The sequence below is a fragment of the Amphiura filiformis genome, chromosome 2 (genome assembly GCF_039555335.1).
Source record: "Amphiura filiformis chromosome 2, Afil_fr2py, whole genome shotgun sequence".
NCBI lineage: Eukaryota > Metazoa > Echinodermata > Ophiuroidea > Amphilepidida > Amphiuridae > Amphiura > Amphiura filiformis.
In genome coordinates, this window is record NC_092629.1 from 82,488,961 (window position 1) to 82,511,511 (window position 22,551).

A 22,551-nucleotide genomic window follows, 5' to 3' on the forward strand; every position below is an offset into this window, starting at 1 on the left:
TAACCCTAACCCTAACCCTAACCCTAACCCTAACCCTAACCCTAACCCTAACCCTAACCCTAACCCTAACCCTAACCCTAACCCTAACCCTAACCCCTAACCCGTACCCTAACCATAAGACCCTAACCCTGACAATAATGAACCTTGCCTCGGACTATGCGGTTAGTGATATATTGCGGCCCAATATGATTGCAGAAAGAAATTAAGCGTGCGGGACGGTGATATACACAACAAAGGGTCGTACCACAACATGACCGAAGGAGTGGTACGTATTGGCGACATGTGCGCTGGTAGGTAGTAAATTCCAATTTTCTTTGCTTTGCCGTAGTTGTTCGGCTCAAAAATAAAAGGGATATATCTGACAGTAAAGGCTAACATTTTATGGCAAAGAAATGTTAATCTATTTTGTTTGAAAATGTTATAATATGGCTTTAACCTACAAATCTACGTGAACGACATAGTAACATATATTTTTAAATTAAAAGATCTCGAAGTTTACTATAAACACTATTAATATTATCTGTCCAGAGGTTGCAATAAATAATATACATTTCCCCGTATCGACGTTATTAAATATTTCCATTATTCGACCACAGCTGCCATTTTAGAATAATAACCAACGCACTGAAGAGTCTATTGTTCTATTGTGTCCGATTTGAGCGCTGACATATTGGAAAATGTTGCCAATCAATATTAATGAAGTCTTGCGATCGACACCTACAACTGTTCAATCGGGCGACTTTATTGTTAGGTGCTTTTATTCATACATTGGGCGTATCGAGCTGTATCGGTTGGTTCGCAATTATATTTAATATAGTATTATAGGCCTACAAGTATGATTTATTGATTGATTCAGAAATAGTATGGCTATATGCTTCTCGAGTTATCAGCAAATATATCACATTTGAGGTCCAGGGTAGACTCCTATATACGCGATGCTCATGTAAAATACTATGGTAGGCCTATACATAATAAAACACGATGTGGACCGCGGCTAATGTCCTTAAAAATACTACAGTAGGAGTGATATCATAATTACTTCAAATCCTTATATGTATACCTATTGGCAAACAATGTAGACAACTTACTTGTGTAGATTCTTATATCCGTCACACAAAGCGCACACTTTGCCTATGCTGCTGAACTGTCCGTAGCGAAATGGTAGAGCAAAGCGTGTTCACTGAGTATAATCAAATGAGCGCCCAATAGGTTTGTATTGTAGGTGAACCTCTGTTTTGTCACCCGTCGAATATAGCAGCATCCTTATATAAGGGTTACTGGTGTACAAACAGTATCGATATATGTTGGTACCAGCATAGTAGTCTTAGTCCAGGCTAACCAGTATATCGTTATGTATCGATTCCAGACTAGAAGAGCACGGCGTGTTGCCAAACTTGAAAGTTATAACTCAATTTATTCAGAAATCCCTACGACCTGATAATACATGACAACAGAGGATTTTTACGTGAATTTGAGCTTTTGTCAACATATTTTGCTCTAGGACCATTTTAATAATACACTTCCTTCGTTAGTTTTTACATGATATGGTGTATGGTATGTTTATTGCATTTTCCATGGGCAAGTTTTCGCATTTTGTTGGTGCTATTTAACGTTCGTATTGGGCGAATTATTAATTAAATTCAATGCACCGGGAGCATTAATTGTTGACAAATGATTGAAGTTGCGAGTCAACCATAGGCATACATGCATATCGGGTGGTAATTCTGCAGCTGGTTTATGGTCAAATTCTTGAACTTCGTCAAAATTTAAGGTAAGATAAAACACGTACAGAGTGTTGAACATTTATACTGTATTCCGCTTGAATTCGTAACTCACGGACAGTTGTTTTAGGTCATGAATGTGGGGATGTGTCGCGACATCATGACATTGCATGCACAAGCCTGCCGAATTTGACTCCGCTCAGTCGCCATGGCCATGATGGCGAGATAAATCAGATAATTAGTACATGTATATCTGAGACGAATAGGTATATTCGTCTCAGATGTATATCATGTTTTAGCTCGAGGTACCCTATCATGCCTATCTTATGCTGGTTTCATACTACCATCACTTGCGGCTGAACGGCGTGGCGAACGCACATTGGCAGTCTTGCAGACTGTCATTGTGCATTGACAAACAGACACAATTATTGGTTGAAACGTCATGCGGCAGGAAAGAATGACGAGGGCATGCCATTGTGCTGGTTTCATACTTTCTGCAGGTTGCCTGCCGCTGAGCGGCATGAAGCCTCCAGCATACTTTCGCATACGTTTATGCCCTGCTTTCTGGTCGTAAACAAGCCGCGTCAGAACCGATGAAAGCTCGCGAGTAGGATATACGCGCGTATGCTTGCGAGCTATTTACGCAAAGCGTGAATGATGTACGCGATGTTCGCGCGCGTCCAAACACGGTGGACTGTGCTAGTAAATGTTTTCTTACAATTAGCAATGGAAAAACTTTTAAAAATTGATAGTTTTTAGTCTAAAATGACAATATTTTTTAGTCGTGGAGGAAAATAATAGCACGCAGAATGTTACGTAAACATGTATGAACAGGGTTCTATGAATTCATCCATCTCAATACCTTACTGGGTTACCAAGTTACAGTAAAAAAAAAGGCACAAAAAATCAATAATCCCTATGTATACTTTAACACATGCCTCAACCGTAAGCACCTCAACCGTAGGCACCTCCACCCCTGACTCTGCATCATTTGAATTGCAATATCTCAAAAAGTAAATACAGTGTGAAGTTTTTACTCTCCACAAGTTTAGCTAGATAAATTAGCAACAAAATAGACCAAAACTAGTTCAGTTCTTGAGATCTGAGGCAGAACATCCTAAAGAAACTGAAAAAATGTAACACCCCCACCTTTTCCTATACCCCAATTCATGGCGCATGACCTTAAAATATCACAAACAAATAGGCCTATGTTAATAAATAATAGAATCTAAAAACGTTGGGGTTCGCTAATGAAACCCACAAAACTAACCTTCAAATTAATTTTACAGTAAAATTTAATTATTACTGGGTGAGAGTCACTGTGACAGTTTTAAATTTGCCGTGTTGGTTTTAAGCTCCGAACACTCAGTGTGCAAATTGAATGGCGCGTACCATGATCACGGCAGCTGCGAAATTCAGTCCTGATTCACTTCCGTGTTCCGATTGTATGGAAAGTGCCATACGGCTGAGCATTTTTGCTGTCTCTCTCTATTCATGTCATCCACCGCCTGCTGGCTCCATACATTCGATGTATGTACTTGTTAGTGTCAGTGGAACTTTCGGACCTCATAACTGCTAAATTGTTGGTCTAAAGTATATAAAAGTATACATATTTAGAATGGAAATGACTTGATGAATTCATCTGTGAGGTCTAATTTGGGCCAAAATACTCATTTTTGGAGAAAATCCCAAAAAACGTTTTTTTTGGCCCAAATTTTTCGTACAACGTAACAAAAAAATTATTTGGCCAAATTTTTTTTTTATTAATTTTTAAAAACTAGATGAAAATATCTAGGGACCGTTTTTTCATTTTTTTGAATTTTGACCAACTTCACCAAAATTATTTGAAATTTGGGTGAAAATGCATTTTTTGACCATTTTTGGTGCAAATTTCTCAAAGTTGGTCAAAATTCAAAAAAATAAAAAAACGGTCCCTAGATATTTTTATCTAGTTTTTAAAAATTAATAGTAATACAAAATTTTTTTGGGCCAAACAATTTTTTGTTACGTTGCACGAAAAATTTGGGCCAAAAACCTGTTTTTTGGGATTTTCTCAAAATGAGCATTTTGGCCCAAATTGACCTCACAGATGAATTCAGCAAGTCATTTCCAGTCTAAAAATGTATACTTTTATATTCTTTAGACTAATAATTAAGCAGTTATGAAGCCCGAAAGTTTCCATAATTCCCTAAGTGGCCCATCTTCCTTTTCTGGTCAGATAGAGAGCTGCAAAGTTGCATTCTACAGGTTGAGTCAAAAAGAAGTAAACTCATGTTTGAGGGGCTGTAACTCGAGATCTGTAAGGAATCTGCTAAAAATGAAAATACCACTGGAAAGAGCAGGGTTCGCAGGTTTTTTTTGCCGCAGGTGGAAAAAACCGTGGTTTTAACCACGGTTTTTTCCACTTGGCAAAAACAGTTTTTGCCGGCAAAAATGGCAAAAACTAAAAAACTGATATATGTTTCACTTTTTTAATCTCAAAACAAATTTTTAAGTCACAATATAATTTCCTAGATTTAATACGGCAAGATTTGGTAATTATAAGTAGCATTTTAAGAAACTAAATTGGATTTTCATTGCTCACTAGTGCACTTAGTGCATATATGTGTCATATCTGTTTTATCAAATTATTTTAAGGACTTGATGAGACAAAAAATATGTTAAATGATTCATTAAACGTTGTGTGTTACTGTTTATGAGCTTTCTGTGTTACTTTTTAATACTTGACTGACTATACGTGAGTTTTTGCCATTTTTGCCGGTTTAAACCCGGCAAAAACTGGCAAAAACAGGTTTTTGCCAGTTTTTGCCACTTTCGGCAAAAACCGAACCCTGGGAAAGAGCAAATTCTACACGTCTAAATAAAAACAATTGTTGCAATTGCTCACAGCAAACTCAAGTTGGGTGGTTGAATACAACCACCCATTTTTGTAGCTGAATTCAACACCCTTAGACAAGAAATAGCAGGTTTTCCGCCCTATTTTCAAACTGCCATCTAACTATGATGGAGTTGAGTTCCAAAGCCACCACAACACTACACCTAAACACCCCACCCACAAGTCTTTAGTTTTTAAGTTTTTAAAGTCTTAACCCTCCTCTCACCAAGCCTTTGTTTACCTTAGGATGGTTAACTTACCACCCACTCGAGCACCAGATACTTAAATGATTTTGGTACCAGTCTTCCTCTTTCCATTGAGACCAACTTGAAGCAGCATCAGGGCGTAGCCAGCTTTCTTAGTCCGGAGGGTAATATTTGAGTGGAAAGGCAAAACAAAATTCCCAGTTGCATCATTTTGGTATTATCGGTGCGATATACACATAATGGTTTTTTTTAGCAAGACTACATGGTACGTCTTTGAGCTTCAAAAAAAGGGCTTTATTCGGGCACTGTGTGCATGAAGCACTCAAAAATTATGACCCATAATCAGGGCGAATTTTGGTGGGAAACAGTCTTCCCAATTTTCTCTTCCATTTTTTGTTCATACCCCCTCCCTTCCCACTTGCTACCCCACTGGTGGCACAAGGGTTGGGTCTGCAGGCGTGAAGTATGGAACAAAAACATGCTTGTTCTAGAAAGTACTTGGTATTTGTCCATTGCCCCACCCCAAAGAGTTTTGCAAAAACAGATGTGACTGCCCATGACATGAGCCTGCCACCCAGACTAGATAAATATCACTGGTATTTTCCCAATTTGAGAGAAAATCATTTGGCATCAAAGGGGATCAAAGGTTACTAACTAACCAACAGACCATGAACCCAATTTAAAAAAAAATCAGTCCGGTTGTTACAATGTACAATGTATGTACACATGTACCTTGCCCTGCAGACTACACTATTAAATAAAAGTACTATGTTTTTGGAATAAATTTTCCACAGGCTACATGGCACATGACTACCCACAGAACTGGTGATGACACTTACATTGCAACTTCTTTATGATGAAAGGGATGTTGTTGGCAGATGATGGAAGATATGGTCAGGTTAATCTTAATATTGGCAGAACTTGAAGGCACCCTGCAGCCCTGTACATGTGATTGTGAGCATCAGATAATAAATAAATATGATCATTTTCAAAGGCCGGAAGCTAATAATTTGTAAGTCAACCTCTTTAAAGCTTTCCATATTAAAAAGTGTCCAGTAAAAAAATCATGCGTCCAACATAGTGGTGAAAATATTAGCAACTCTTTATACTTCCACATAAATTGTTACAAATTAATGTATTGTTGATCCAAAACGTGTGCTAATAATAATAGCTGCCACAAATACACAAAAACACAAAATCTTTAGTTTGATTTTGTTTATTAAAATTGCTTCCATTTATAGGAATAATAATACCGGTAATTACAGAATTGTAGGCCTACTATTTTTGTAAAAAATTAGAGGCAAAACAAGTACAGTAACTTTTAGCTTGTAAGCCTTGTAAGAACAGTCAGTCAAAAATTACTTGAACTGTATGCCACATGGTTAGCCTCTTCATCCCAATGACACATTGGGAATCTGACTGAAACCAGAATATGATGCAGTCACATAAACCCACACTGACACCAGGCATGCAATTGATAGATGAGTTTAAAATATATTCCATCCATGTGTACCACCGTGGATGCGAGAATAATAGCGAGATACACAAATCTCTCATGAAGAGATATTGACAATCCATCCGAATGTATAAAAATGTGTCCAGATGCAATAATGTGCACTAACGTAATGGGAAGGCAAGTTTTAAAAAGCAATATTGTATTATCACCTGTTATGCAAATTTTGTGGAAGAAGCATTGTGAAATGAAAATCACATATTTGTTTATGAAGAGTTTGTAATATGCATCAAAATGTTTCTGTGATTATTTATAATTGAAATTTATTTTTATCATTAAATATTTCCCTTCCTTCCACAGAGATTTAAAGGGAAAGTTAAAAAAACGAAGCTCATGCTAGAAATGCCGTAGCTGTGAGAAGGCAGCATATTCACAGAAGAGGACTTCAAAAGTTAATATTCCTCTGGCAAAGGCGAAGAAGCACACTAGACCAGGGTAAGTATTAAACTGCAGTAACAAGATCAATAGATCATTCTTCTAATTGGCAGAGATGCTCTGATCTTGTGTCATGATGGGCAATAAATGCTGTGTCTTGATCTGGTGGCACATTGGTATGTTTTTAAGATTCACAAATCTCTTATGAAGAGATAAATATTTTGTTCCTATTTGAGCTCCCTGACATGCATTGGGAATTCAAAACAAAATAAAACATGTTTTATATGAGAAGAAAACATCAAAGGGTTCAACAGGCAAATGTCAGTGAAGTTTGCCAGATTTTGACTTGACTACGTTTAAGGGGATACTACACCCCTGCCTAATTTTGTGCCTATTTTTGCATTTTCTCAAAAATTATAGAGCATTGGGGACAAGATATGTATATTATAGGGGCAAGGACTACAACTACTGCACTGGAAATTTTATTTCAGCACAGACAATAGTTGTGGAGTTATAGTCAAAAATGAGGAAAACCAATATTTGATCAATAAATCAATAACTACTTGCCTTGAGTTGCTGAATTCCCAGTGCAGTAGTTGTAGTCCTTACCCCTATAATATACATATCTTACTTGTCACCAACGCGCTATGAAAAATGCAAATATTTTAAGCAATGGATGCATCTTGACGAGGAAATAAGATGAACAGTTCTTAAACCCAAGTATACTAATTACAAAATACTTCCCGCCAAGGGTTTATATTTTTACAAAAGGGCTTATTTAATTTCCAAGCTTAAGGTTAAATACAATGGATTTTCAAGGCTCGATTCCAGAGGGGCGTAAGTTAATAATGGAAACAGCCATGCAGAAAAGAATAAACTCACGCGTAGGCCTATATAATAGTGTATCAATCTGAACTAGGACCACGGACAAACCGCGGCTCGTGAGTCATCATCCTATATATGCAGGGATAGGGAGGGGGCGACCATGATAGGACCATATGGGCTGATGGGGGTTGATTGTGGGCAGCCGTTTTCAGCAATTTTCCTTTGGATTTTCTAAATTTTCAATTTTTAAAATTATCCTGGATGATAGCGGTATCTGTCAACATGGCAACATTATTTTTTTGGTCGTTTTGTAGTACAATACAAAAAAGGAGAAAACAATCACTCTGCGTGGTTTTATACGGAGCGAACATTTAAAAAACAACTGCATGGAACATGTTTTTTATCTTGTGAACATGGTGCGTAAAAATGATTTAAACGAAGGATTTTCAAACGGATTCTAAAATTTGTATAAACACACGAAAATAATGTATCCATGCACCAACATTTGACTCACTGCGATATTTGATTGCTGAGAAAACGCGGTTTTAGAGAACATTTTTATACGTCTTTTATACGTTTTTTATACGTTTCTTCGTGTAACCTTAATTTAATTTCCAAGCTTAATTTTCAAAAGAGTTTTAATTTTCCATGAATTGACATGCTTAACAATCATGGGTAAAAGGGCTTTTTCGACCCAGTGTTGTCACTGCCTATTCAAAGGTGTAATGCATGATCGTTCCTAAAGTTTTAAAAAAAAACTATTTTGTGCAGTTTCAAGAACAGTTTCAGCATTTCTCAACCCTATTTTACACGAAAACGGGCAGAATTACCCCTATTTTTTGCATTTCACATTATTTGCATATTTATGAATATTAATGAGCTCATTTGCATCTTTTGCCTATATTTCCGTTTATCCCCTCTGCAGCTCAAACACAATCACCGATCAACTTCATTATTATGTCTTCAGAATCTTGCCTCCTATACCTTTGTACATAACCTGGCTGTCTGATAAATTTGTGTATCGGTCACCTGGAGCTACAGGGTTTTTTCATATCTGTAGCCTCTTCATAGAGTGCATAGTTCATATACTTTATGTGTAAAAGTCTCTGTTGGTGTGATTTTTTTGTTGTTAATGTGACAAGCCATGACTTTTTTGACCAAAAATCTCTTTTTTTGACCAAAAATCACATTTTTGACCAAAAAATACATTTTGACCAAAAAATACATTTTTGACCAAAAATCACATTTTGACCAAAAATCACATTTTGACCAAAAATAAATTTTGACCAAAAATCACTTTTTGACCAAAAATCACATTTTTGAAAAATTACATTTTTAACCAAAAATCACATTTTGATCAAAAATCACAACCAAAAAACATTTTTGACAAAAAAATACATTTTTGACCAAAAATCATGTCAAAAATCATTTTTGACCAAGAGTCGCATTTTTGACCAAAAATCATGTTTTTGACCAAAAAAGATTCTGAAGACATAATAATGATAAAATTGGACGGATAATTTCGCATGATACCTGAATTTATCAGTCTCGCTAGAGTTTTCAAATATCACGCTCGACTTCGTCTCGCATGATATTTGAAAACTCTAGCTCGACCGATAAATTCAGGTATCACACTCAATCCGTCCAATTTTATATCAAACTTGGTACGGTCATAGTATTATGGTGGCCTCATTTGAAATTAACAATATATAGTTGGGATAGTTGAGGGGCTTATTTTTATTGTGATGGGGCACCATCAGTGTGCGTGTGGGAGGGGCACTGACATAAAGGTGGTACTGGTATCATGTGATAGTGGTCAAGACTCCCGTGCATTTTAAGGCTCTCAAGCAGACCCCCCATGGAAGAGAAGATCCCCACGGAAGAGAAGAATGCAAGTTCGGGATATTACCTCCAGTTCATCAATTCACCTTGAGTAAAACTCCAAAAGCTGTGGCTCTTCTACCAAAATTGAGGAAAATTTGAATTTTCATAGCCTTATAATAATGCCCAATTTTATTTTACTAGACCCAAACACTTTGAAATCATGCTGTTCATTTAAACCTTTAATCCCCCTTTTTCAGACTCGGATGACATACCAGCAATAGCACCTAATGCATATGCAGGAGTAACAACAGATGCACCAGCAACATCAACAACACAACATATGTGCCAAATTAACACATTTCAAACGGTAGGTCTCTACTCGATCCTTGTTATTTCCTAGAACCGGCCTATTGAAAATTGGGTCGGACCTGCCCTCTTTTTGCGCGCGAGTGTGACATTAGTTTTCTTCCGAGTTTAGACATCCATATCTTCCCCTAGGGGTAAGCTACAGGGCTACAAATTGGAATCTAGGGTGTCTTTGACCCACATAACCAGACTCTGGACTACACAAAAATGTATCTCACCCCCATTTGCTGATGTAGACATCTAAAATGCATGTTCGTGCTGACGCACATGATAAATTGCCATTTTTCCTCTTTATACTAGATGTCAGAGATCATATATTTTGCCTTTAGTAGGCAATATAGGTTCAGATGTGACCCCCTATAGCAGCAGGGTAGACAGTAGACCACTCATTGGCTTAATAAAAATTTCATAGGGGCTCAAAGATGGCTCCTCAGCCAAAAAACCCCAAAAGACCCCCGTTCGTGATCCCATTTGACCTTGTGGGAAATAATCCACCATAACCAAACTCATACAAATTCAAAATACGTGCATGATGTTCATCTATACCAGAAATCTTAGTGGTGTCAAGCCATCTTCATGGAAAAATGACTGTTTGGAGATCGCATTGAAATACACAGTAATTGACATTAATGTTCTAATACCCAGAATGCAAAGTTCATCAATTTACTGTGTATTTCAATGAGATATTCAAACACTATTTTGACCATGTCAAAATGATGCAACCGGGAATTTTGTTTTGTCTTTCCACTACGCCCCTGATGCTGCTTCAATTTGGTCTCAATGGAAACAGGAAGACTGGTACCAAAATCCCCACGGAAGAGAAGAATGCAAGTTCGGGATATTACCTCCAGTTCATCAATTCACCTTGAGTAAAAGTCCAAAAGCTGTGGCTCTTCTACCAAAATTGAGGAAAATTTGAATTTTCATAGCCCTATGATTATGCCCAATTTTATTTTACTAGACCCAAACACTTTGAAATCATGCTGTTCATTTAAACCTTTATTGTTTCTACCCGTCTTTTTTCAGACTCGGATGACACACCAGCAATATCACCTGATGGAGTAACAACAGATGCTCCAGCAACATCAACAACACAACAAGATGCACCAGCAGTAATACCGTAACCACCCGGGTATAAGCCCACCCCCCTAGATGGTCATCTGTCTAAAAAATAGTGGATATAATCATTGCCATTTGAAAATGGGACCCAATACAAATTTTTCGTTAACACAAGTCTCCGAAACACAATGAAGTTCCCAAAACAACAAGATTAATCTGCATTGCAGTTGTTTGATATGTGCAGAATGTCATAAACAAGTTGATACTATGGTTAATGTTTGAAAAATAAACTGATACCCAAGAAAGCTTTTTGGCGGCTTCACATGTATGTTAACACCATACTTAACAAATGGATGAAAAAAATAGAAGTGTGATAAATCTACAATATTTGCCACATAAAAGTACATGTATTGATTCAATAAATATAAGAAAATAACATCTTTAATGATACCAGCAGTGTTCTTTTCAAAAAACTAGTTCTACAATATTAACAGCCAGTGACTGAAGTCTCCGAAACAAAAGAGCATTATATCATTACTTGCTGTGATAATTTCTTTTTGTCACAACTGAAATTCAATACTTACATGTAGTAGCATAACACAGTAAGCAAAAGAATTAAAGTATGAGTTATGTTCACCCCCTGTATATCCTAAACAAAGACAGATATGTCATAATTGGTACTAGCAGCCAATAGCTGCATTTTTTAGCTCAAATTTTAAGATTTCATTCTTTGAAATTGTTCAAGAAATGCTGACACAACAATCCAAAAACTCAAGGAAGATTCAAATTAAAAAGTTGCAGGTTGCTCCATTGCATGCCCTATTGATTTGTATACAAATCGTTCTCGAACAAGAGAACTAGCGCCGTGCTTCCATTGATTAGCATGTTAAAACTAGCGTTGTGCATTCCTTGATTATATTATTAGAGCACAAATGTGGGAGCACGTGTGGCCGAGTGAATAAGGCGCCCGACTCATAATGCATAGGTTGTGAGTTCTTGGGCAAGGCACTTTATCCTCATTGCCTAACTGGGGGGATGTGGTTGGGTTGGATTGGATGTTTGTATAGTTGTTTGTTTCAATGTTGCAATATTGGCGCTGATTTAGCTGCTGCCTGCAAATTGCATTGTGTCTGTTTAGGTGTGTTTAATGTACAATTCTAGCAATTTGACCTGCGGGTCACCATTAGAGTTTGAAATAAAAAAAACCTTTCAAAAAAAAAACCCTTTCAAATGTGGAACTTTTGATTTTGTTTCTTTCATAGATTTTAGATCACTGTTTCTTTAATCCTCAACCAATTTCAACAAATAGGTCTTAAATAAAAGCTAAAGGGTACAGGTATTGGCTGCTTGTTTTAATTTGACGTATTTGTCTTTAGCTTTGTTCAGGTTTAGGATATACAGGGGTGTACATAACTGGTATTTAATTCTTTGGCTTTATACTGTAATGTTATTTATAACCAATTTTCTCATGTCAAATGCCAAATATTTTTACTTTTATGAGCACATGTGGTGTTAATTGAAGCTTCCGAAACACAAAATGCTATAGAATTGCCAATTCTAACAATTTCTGTGGAACTTGGATTGGAAGGTTCATTTTGCCAAGTAGTATTTGTACATGAACATGATGAAGTTAGATATTCAAATTAGTGTAGGAATTTTAAGGTTGGGAAATGTCCATAATCGATGACAATCGATGTTAAAATGTTCAATAGTCCAATTATTACAAATGTTATGGAAATGTCTTCTTTTTTTTTTAAACTATTAATCTAAAGGTTCAGCTTTGAAACATTATTTTGCTGGAATTTAAACTACTTTTATGCATGATTTCAGCAAACAGAAGCATACATAAGGAGTTTAAAATTTCAACCCGAAAGATCAAACGTTACACCCCTAACTGTGAAAATGACCATAATTATCGCTCAACTGGTTGCCTGCCTGATTGGTTGGTTGTTTGGCTCTCATGTGGTTTGGCTGGGGGGGAGCAAATTCATTAAGGGGTGGGGTATGAACGTTTGGACAGTATTTATTGTGGGACAGAGCACATCAGACATATCGAATTGCATTGTGAATACGAAGAATGTCCTTCTGATATCAAATAATTTTGATTTTTTGAAATTTGCAATGTAATACACATTTTATGGCAAATGATTAAGAATTGATATTTTTGATATTTAACAGTACTCGAAGTAAACTTTAAAAATCTGATGATTTATACTAAAAATGTATGTAAGTAGGATGAAAAGCTGACGATCAATTGAAAATGTTGACCTTTTGTATTGAAGATATGGATTTTCCCCCAAAACACTAAAAAAAATTAGGTCTTTTTGGGAAAAAAATCCATATCTTCAATATGAATGGTCAAAATTTTCAATTGATCGTCTGCTTTTCCTCCCAGCTACATACATTTTAAGAATATATCAATAGAATTATAAAATTTACTTCGAGGACTGTTATATATTAAAAATGTAAAAAATATCAAATTTTAATAATTTGTCATAAAATTTGTATTATATCGTGAATTTCAAAAATGAAAATTATTTGATATCAGAAAGACATTCTTCGTATTCAGAATGCAATTTGATATGTCTGATGTGCTCTCATGTCCCACAAAAATACTGTCGAAGCGCTCAAAACGCTCATTCGAGATCCTTTAATCCACTCTGCAACACCATAACTGATCAACTTCAAACTTGGTATGGGGATTGGATATGGTGGCCTGATGTGCTGTATAGTTTTGTGTCATGTTATTTGCATATTTATGATTATTTATTTGTTTATTTCCATTATCCACTCTGCAGCTTAAATGCAATAACCAATCAACTTCATTATTATGTTTTCAGGGTTATTAGGAGTTAAGAAAACCTAATAATGATAATATTGGATGGCTTATTTCGCATGATACCATAACATATCGGATTCGTCATACAAATATCGAACTCGCCGTTGGCTCGTCCGATATTTTTATGACTCGTCCGATATGTTATGGTATCATGCTCAGCCATCCAATATTATATCAAACTTGGTATTGTAAACTATAAACTTTTCTTTTTTTAGGTTCTTATTAGTAATAAATTATGATTATTATGGACACATTTGAATTGTATATAAATTGCTTAAAATATTATGTAGACCTCGATTTTTATTTATTGGAATTAATGTAGTTTACACTTATATTTAAATGTATTTATATCTCAGTTCATCACATGGTATGATAAACCCATCACAAAAAGAAGGTATCCAGTTTAATTTTGGTCCATAAGTCAAAGAAGGGGTGTTAAATCAAGACCTACCAAAAGTATGTTATAGATGAATTTATTCCGTACAGTTTGATACCTCATTCGCCCAAATGACATTCATTCATTGTGTCATCTATTCTGCATCGATTTGGACAAATTAGGTATCAAACTGTATGGAATAAATTTATCTGTAACATACTTTTGGTAGGTCATGATTTAAGACCCCATCTTTGAATTATGGACCAAACTCAAACTGGATACTTTCTTTTTTGGATGGGTTTATCTAGTTTACAATATTCGATTTGAATTTTTTTTTAAATTTCTCTTTCAAATATAATTATTGTACTTTTCTTCATCCATTAAATATATGATATTGATATATTATGCAATTGGTTACATATGGGTCTACATTATTATAGGCCTATACTACATTGTATCATTCATTCAATTCAATTTGTAAATATTCTCGCAATCTATGATGATTGATACACATGTGGCTGATTGGATTGACTGAATGATGATTACTTGATTTATTGAATGAATTATTAATTGCTTTGTCGATTAAAATTGTTTGATTGATTGGCTAACTGATTGTTGATTTGTTGTGTGAATATTGATTGATTTGAGTTTAACCCCTTGTGATTTTTGGTTAGTGATGTACATTATACATGCAGCCGAAGCAGGGTCTGTAGGTTTTTGCCACAGGTGGAAAAAAACATGGTTTAAAAAAAATGCCAAAAATGGCAAAAACTAAAAAAAACGTGATAAACGTATCACTTTTTGCATCTCAAAACTAATTGTCAAGTAACAAAATATTATTTCTTGAGTGTAATGAGTCCAGATTTTGCAATTATTAAGTAACATGTTAAGAAATTATAAGGCATGGGTTTTCATTGTGCACTAGTGCACTTAAGACTTGAGATAAAAATATGTTGAATGATTTATTAAAAGTCAAGTATTTCTGTTAATGTTCTTGATTAAATCAGGCACTTTTGCCAGCAAAAAAATGAACTCTGACCGAAGTTGCTGGACTGATTGTCTGTTGATTTCTTGATCGCAGTGATCGTAATAATTTCTTAAATATTTCGGAGTAGACGGGTCCAGATTGTAGAAAACATTTCATGTTCAAAGTGGATAAGTAAGAAAGTTATGGTGTGACTTGAGGGTGCTGATTTCATACAAAGTGTTTATCACACTCAATTTTGGCGTCTTGACCCGATAAAGTGACATTCACAATGGCCGCATGTTTTATGGGTAATACAATGGTAAAAGAAAATAACAAGCTTCGGTTTCAGTCAAAACCATATCAAATTATTCCTTTGGTCCCAAGAAGTTACAGAGTTCCTCCACGTGCACGTTTGACCTATGGCTAGGACTTAGCCCGCCACTAATTGCAACGGAAACCATTTAATCACCATTCATTTCAAAAAAGTATATTAAAGAACATTAGTACTAAAGTCCCCAAAAGTTCAAGTAGTGGAACAGTGCCTAATTTGCATAAAGCCAATGTTGTCGAAACCCACACCAATTTAATCCTCTTGTTAAAGGATTCAGAAAAATTATAGCTTGACTTATCTCCGATGTACATTTCTTAAGTGGGGGAAAGGTCAAATGTCAAAATTTGGATTCCACATGGGGGGACACAAATTGAAAAATGCACCGATTTTGATAAAAATGTTTTCATATAGTTTGCCATACCTCAGGTGGTTTTTTACCTTGGTAACATGGCAAAGAAGATTGAATTCCATTCAGCTATGTTGACATTGACCTATTTTGTGATGTTATTATTGTGTAAAAAAACGTCAAACAATGCAACTTTTCTTTCTCATCTTGATTTATCTTTGCCAAAGGAACAATTTGAGACCATCAGTTGGATTAAAATTGGAGCACATTTCCATTGTAAACGATTGTGGACCATATAATTTGACCTTTTTGCCTATAACTCAGTGTAATCGGAGACTGGTCAAACTTTCTGAATCCTGGTGATGAGAGCAAAATACACTGGTATGGTTTTAAACAAGATTTGACCAATTTTGGATTTTCACCCCTGCATATAAGCGGCCATTTTGGATTTATTCAAATTAGGCACAGTTCCCGCACTACTTGACTTTTGGGGACTATGTTCTGTAATATACTTTCTGAAAGGAATAGTAATTAAATGGTGTCTGTTTCAATAAGTGGTGGGTTAAGCCATGATTTTCCTTAAGTTGACTACCCCTGTCCCGACCCATGTCCCCTGGGGTGGTGAATTATGGAGGTACGGTGGAGGATATGCAAGGAAGGAAGAATTCTAGTTCCAGAAAAAGTAATCTTTTACCCATCTTTAACATAGGCCTACCCTTAATGTTAAGGGTGGTGCAATAATTATGTGTACCCTGGGTGGTGAATTCTCAAAATTAATGGTCTGCCAAAAATCGCTTGCCCCCCCCTTCCTTACACATGCAAGATATTGGGGAACCCGAATTTAAAACCTGAAATTGTCGTATCATAATTTATAATGCGAGCGCAGCGAGCAGGAAATTTTACATAATATTTATTATTTGAACGTGTTCCTAACGTTTTCCTACACCTTTTTAGGGCGTATTATATAAAAACGGTGCTCAAAATATATGTGCTAAAAATCGTTTGCCCCCACCCTTTCAACCTGCCAAAAAATGCTTGCCCCCCCTTTTGGCCTGCCAAAAAATCTTTGCCCCCTTCCCTATAATTCATCACCCCGGGGTACATAATTATTGCACCACCCCTAACGAGTTAATGAGCAATATTATTGTTCAATGAAACATTTTGTTGAACTTCGTGGTCTTGAGACAAAACAAAACTATACTCATCAAAAACATGCAAGCTTCTGTGGGAAACTTGCATTTAGCAGCTGAACTTGGGGAGGATTGGGGTCAAAAGGTCTGCTCAGGGCCATTTGGTGGGGTCCAGGGGCAAAGCCGTATGATAGGGGTCTATGGGGGGGGCAGTGGAAGCCCATCATGTAGGCCTATATAAGACACACGCGGCTCATTTTTTTTTATCTGTACATTTTTGGACCTGCCAATTGGGGGTACTTCCCATCAGGGGCTGTGCAAGTACCAGTATAAGCCGGGGGTAGGCTAATATTTCCAAAGGGCCCGCCAAATATTGATTGCCTCCCCTCACAGTCCGCCAAAATATTGCTTGCCCACTCCCATCTTGGCCTGTCACCCCCCCCCCCTTGGCGCTGCTCTGGGATTCGCCCACTGTTTGCGAGAGCAGCGAACAGGTAAATTTGCATATTTACTTTACTAAGCCTTTTTCAGTAGAGCTTTTTATGTGAATGTGTGCCAACTCCCCCCCCTCGGCTTGCCGAAAATTGCTCCCCCTGGTTGGCCAAATACCCCCCCAATTTTACCCCCGGCTCAAATAATTGCACAGCCCGGCCCCTCAGTTGAAAAATTGAAGAGTCATCCGGCATTCCGGTAGCTCCGATGGTAAGTCTCGAACGACCCCCACCCAGCCCACCCCACCCGCAGGATCTTGACCGCCTTGATATTTTGGATTTTCAAACCCTTTTTTGTACATTTTCGGTCATTTTGACCATTTTTGTCAAACTCCCCCCCTGAGTTGCTTTGTCTAACCCTCTTGCCCCCCCCCCATCCGAAAACATCCTGGCTATGCCACTGCATCGATTCAGCACATATCATGATATTACCTCACCATATATTTTAATGTTTGGGCATAGGCCTACTGTATAGGCCTAATTGCCATTTAGACCAAAAACAGTAGTTTGTTGCTCATATTTGCAGAAAAAAACCATACAAAATATATTTAACCCTTGTTTGAAAAATCTGTTTGGGTAGAATACAAGTGCAAAACAAAAATAGGCTATCTTTCATCAAGGAAATCAAAGAAATTACTCCCTTTTATTTTCTGGGCGCTAGTATCTCAAAAAAATGAAGCTGTTCATTACAATGCATTATTACTTCATTTTTTTGTAACATGTATTTTACTTCCCAGAAATGCTTCAAATTAAAAAATATACCGATTTTCTCGATTTTTTTGACACAGGTAGTTAGATAATAGTGTTTTGCTGTCATTGAAACTAAATTTAATCAATTGATGTCTGATTTTTTTATTAAAAAAAATCTGCACAACCAGAAAATCTCATTCTGATCAAGTCGGGCATGAAAAGGTGCAAAATGGTTGCACAGTCTAATTGTGTGTCAAAAATGTATTTTGTGTTTATCAATTTGCGTATATTTCTTTGTAGGTTACGCTTGCTTGCCTTTTAAACATTTTACAGTGTGGATGAGGAGAAAACTTCCCTGTAGGAAAAGTATAAAGTCATGTTAGATTTGAATAAAAATCTGAAGTTGTAAGTTCTACGAATGATTTTTGTTTATAATATAGTCGCTTCTTGCAAAAACGCCCTCATTAAACCTCTGTTACAGGCTTACAGCTATCACATGACTCGATATTTCGTTCATGAATAGCGAGGCATATATTATGAAGTATAGCAATTTACGTAAGAGTATAGGTCCAATTAAGGGGTCGTCTCACAAAATTGGCTTATAAGCCACATCGATCAGCATTCAGTTCCTGTACTTGTACCGTACATGTACCTGTGTGCAGTGCATTGAGAAGTATGACCTTGTCAACTGTGGGAGTGTGTTATTCGTGTGTCTCTTTTACGTCCATGGGCATGGTAGTCAATGGTAGTACGTAGTGCAGAACATCATAATTATGCTTGGGATAATACCATAGTAATCGAGGTAGCAAATTCCGTCGACCGACATGGGTGTGTGTCTACTCTAAGGTAAGCTGGTAAAATCTCTATTGTTCTATTATTACCTAGCCGGGACACCGGCTAGGTCTTGTGATGCTATCGGATCTTTCTTCTTCTTTACCTAGCCGGGACACCGGCTAGGTCTTGTGATGCTATCGGATCTTTAAGTTAGGCGGGCAGCCTAACTTATTTCTTTCTTGGCATTTCTTCTTTCTTTCCTCTTTCTTCTTTCTCACAATTTGCTACTACTGCCACATTCTTGATCGGATTTCGACCAAACTCAGTCACATGCAGTATTGGGTAGCTGGCTACAAAAGTTATGTGTTGTATAACGTCAGAGGTCTTCCAAGAGGTCACAGGGGTCAAAAAAGGTCATTTTAACAGAAAATGCTCTGATTGAGCTGAAATTTAAATGCAATGATCCTTATGACATTCTAAACATGTTTATAACACTAGTGCACCTGCGGCTATGAGAGCCCAGATGCTGTGAGAGCACTGGCATGATAGCGATACTGTTTGACCCCAGATGACCTTTGAACTTGGATGACCTTGGTGCAATTTTTTTCATGCTCCCCTCAGTCATACGAAGGATTCCACCTATCAAGTGTAAGCCCAATAGGGCAAAGTTAAATGTAGCCCCTACATGACCTTTGACCTCGGTTGACCTCAATTTTGTTTTGCGCATATATTCCCCTCGTCGTATCAAGGATTGCACCCACCAAGTTTGAACCCAATAGGACAAAGTTTGAAATCCATGACCTTTGACCTTTGACCTCGGATGACCTCCATATAATGTTTTTTCATGCTCCCCTCATACGAAGGTTGCGACCCACCAAGTTTGAGCCCGATCGGACAAAGTTTGAAATTTGACCCCTCCGTAATGACCTTTGACCTCGGTTGACCTCGATTTTATTTCGGTCATATATTCTTCTTGTATCAAGGATTCCACCCACCAAGTTTGAGCCCGATCGGACAAAGTGTGAAATTTTGACCTTTGACCTTGACCTCCGATGACCTTCAAAACCACATGGCCAACATGCTTTTCCCAATACCTATCTATATCCGAAATTTCAGCGCGATGCGTCGAAGCGCGGCGAAACGCATAGCCGGACAGACAGATAGATAGACAGACAGATAGACAGATAGAGACCGCTATACTATGGTGTGGTAACCGCTCTAGTTTACTTTCATGTACCTATACTGCCAAAGCCCCATGGTTCAGCTATGGTGCGGTAACCATACTTTAAAGCCCCATGGTTCAGCTATGGTGCGGTAACCGTACTTTAAAAACTTGTTGCAACTTGGTTGTGCAATATACTGCAAGCCCAATACTGCAGTCAGAGCTATTTATATACTGCAAGCCCATTGCAACTTGGTTGTGCAATATACTGCAAGTTATATACTGCAAGCCCAATACTGCTGCAAGCCCAATACTGTAGCTTTGCAGCAATGCATTCTGGGTAGACATTACAGTGCATTTCAAATTGGGCAGACAGCCAAAAGCTGAATGAAACTTGTCCATAGTTGCCCATTACACATCTTTGTATCCACTTGCTGCTGCTTTTGCTATCCAGTTGGGGTATTTTGCCCCCTAGATGACCTTTGACCTCGAGGGGCCCTTCGAAAACCACCCAGTCAACATGCTTTTCCCGTCACCTACCCATATCCGAAATTTCGGCTCGATGCGTTAAAGCGCGGCGGAACGCATAGCCGGACAGACAGATAGACAGACAGATAGACAGATACAGCCCGCTTATTATTTTATTAGTAAAGATTTTAGAATTTATTGAAGGTCATTAAGGGGGTCAAAGGTCAATTTTTTCAAAATGCTCCAATTGAGCTGAAATTTAAATGCAATGATCCTTAAGACATTCTAAACATTTAAAAAACATTTTAAAATTCATTTAAGGTCATTAAGAGGTCATAAAGGGGGTCAAAGGTGAAGTTTAAAAAAATGCTCCAATTGAGCTGAAATTTAAATGCAATGATCCTTAAGACATTCTTAACGTGTTTTAAATATTTTAAAATTCATTTAAGGTCATTAAGGGGTCATAAAGGGGTCAAAGGTCAAGTTTTCAAAATGCTTCAATCCAGCTGAAATTTAAATGCAATGATCCTTAAGACATTCTAAACATTTTAAAAAATATTTTAAAATTCATTTAAGGTCATTAAGGGGTCATAAAGGGGTCAAAGGTCAAGTTTTCAAAATGATTCAATTGAGCTGAAATTTAAACACAATGATCCTTATGACAAACATTTGAAAAATATTGCAAAATTCATTTAAAGTCATGAAGGGGTCAAAGGTCACGTTTTTGAAAATGCTCCAAGTGAGGTGAAATTTAAATGCAATTATCCTTATGGCATTCTAAACATGTTAAAAATATTTTTAAATTCATTTAAGGTCATTAAGGGACCATAAAGGTGTCAAAGCTCAAGTTTTCAAAATGCTTCAATTGAGCTGATATTTGAATGCAATGATCCTTATGACATTCTTAACATATTTTAAATATTTTGAAATTCATTTAAGGGGCCATACAGAGGGTAAAGGTTACGTTTTCAAAATACCAGCTTGCCCCGATCAATGTAGGCCTAGGCCTATATTAAAATGGCAATTAATGAAACACTCTTATTAAAATTAATCTTATCCAAAACTGCTTGCCCCCTTTTGGCCTGCTAAAAAACCCCACTTCGGGGCTGGCATTTTCTTTGAAAGGGGGGGGGTCCCAAAAATACAGGGAATTTTCAGACAAAAAATGGGAGGTAGGCGTATAATTTTTTTAGCACCCAAAATAGGGGGGTTAGGCCTATAGGCCTAAAATTATTAAGGGCTGGTGACTCAAAATTGCTGCGCGCGCATTCTTGACAATTAGGCCTACAGTGAAAATTTCAACACGTTCCTCGCACTTTCTTCACAATCAAAATTTGCGTACAATCTATGCAAATTTTTTATGTGTTCCGCACGCCTTCTTTACACTTAGGGGCCTACGGTAAAAATTTCAATGGGGTCTGCGCACTTTCTTCACTCTGAGGTTTTGGCGCGCTCAGCACCTTAGTTCCAGCAATTAATAATTTGTCTTGTAGGTGGAAAAGGGGGGGGTCATGAAAATTTTCGACCCAAGATAGGGGGGGCGTAAAAAATATTGCCCGCGATAGGGGGGTCATAAAAATGACTCCGGTCACCAACATATTTGGGACCCCCCCCCCGAAGCAAATGCCAGCCCCCCCCCTAATTCACCAGACCGGGGGGGGGTGTAGGCCTACACATATTATTGCACCACCCATTTTTAATATTGATCGATTTGCCAATTAATGCTTGCCCCCTCCCTTTTGCTTTGCCAAATTTTCTCCCCCCCCTCCCTTCAATTTACCCTCCCCAGGCTCATAAGTTTTTGCACAAGTTGACCCTCTCAGAAAAAACGGTCTGGCCATCATGAGCCGAAGTCCCTCATACCAGGGATGTGAGGCCTATGTGGCATATTGCCAGAAACACAGACACAAGAGATCATTCATCATGACCTGATTGCACCATTTGGAAGTAAATGGTGAAACATGATCTCTCAATATTGCTACAATGATCTAATTCCCATCAGCACAGCTCAATGACCCCAATTAAACAAGTAAAGCTTCAATTTGACCTTAAGTGTGAAGTAGGAGCCTGCATACATTTTTGTACCCAACACATTCAAAGGTCATTCTTTGAGCATGAAAGCATATTGGGGTTAAGGAACTGTGTCCTGGAACATTAGCATCTTTGAACACCAATACAGACATCTAGGTCAAATAAAATGTGATAGCATTCTG

The 22,551-nt window shown here is 37.3% G+C and overlaps 1 protein-coding gene and 1 long non-coding RNA gene across 4 annotated transcripts in view; both read left to right on the top strand.

Moving 5' to 3' along the window:
- LOC140146705 (transient receptor potential cation channel subfamily M member 2-like) overlaps positions 1 to 22,551 on the top strand; it is a 375,948-nt gene that overhangs the window by 223,123 nt on the left and 130,274 nt on the right. The window lies entirely within an intron of this gene.
- On the top strand, positions 1,707 to 11,696 carry LOC140137357 (uncharacterized). Of its 3 annotated transcripts, none has more exons than XR_011856823.1 (5): positions 1,707 to 1,771; positions 5,597 to 5,814; positions 6,616 to 6,750; positions 9,597 to 9,706; positions 10,732 to 11,696. It is a non-coding gene; the product is annotated as an uncharacterized lncRNA (long non-coding RNA). The 3 variants fall into 3 exon arrangements; XR_011856826.1 differs by having other exon boundaries at positions 5,597 to 5,756; XR_011856828.1 differs by lacking the exon at positions 5,597 to 5,814.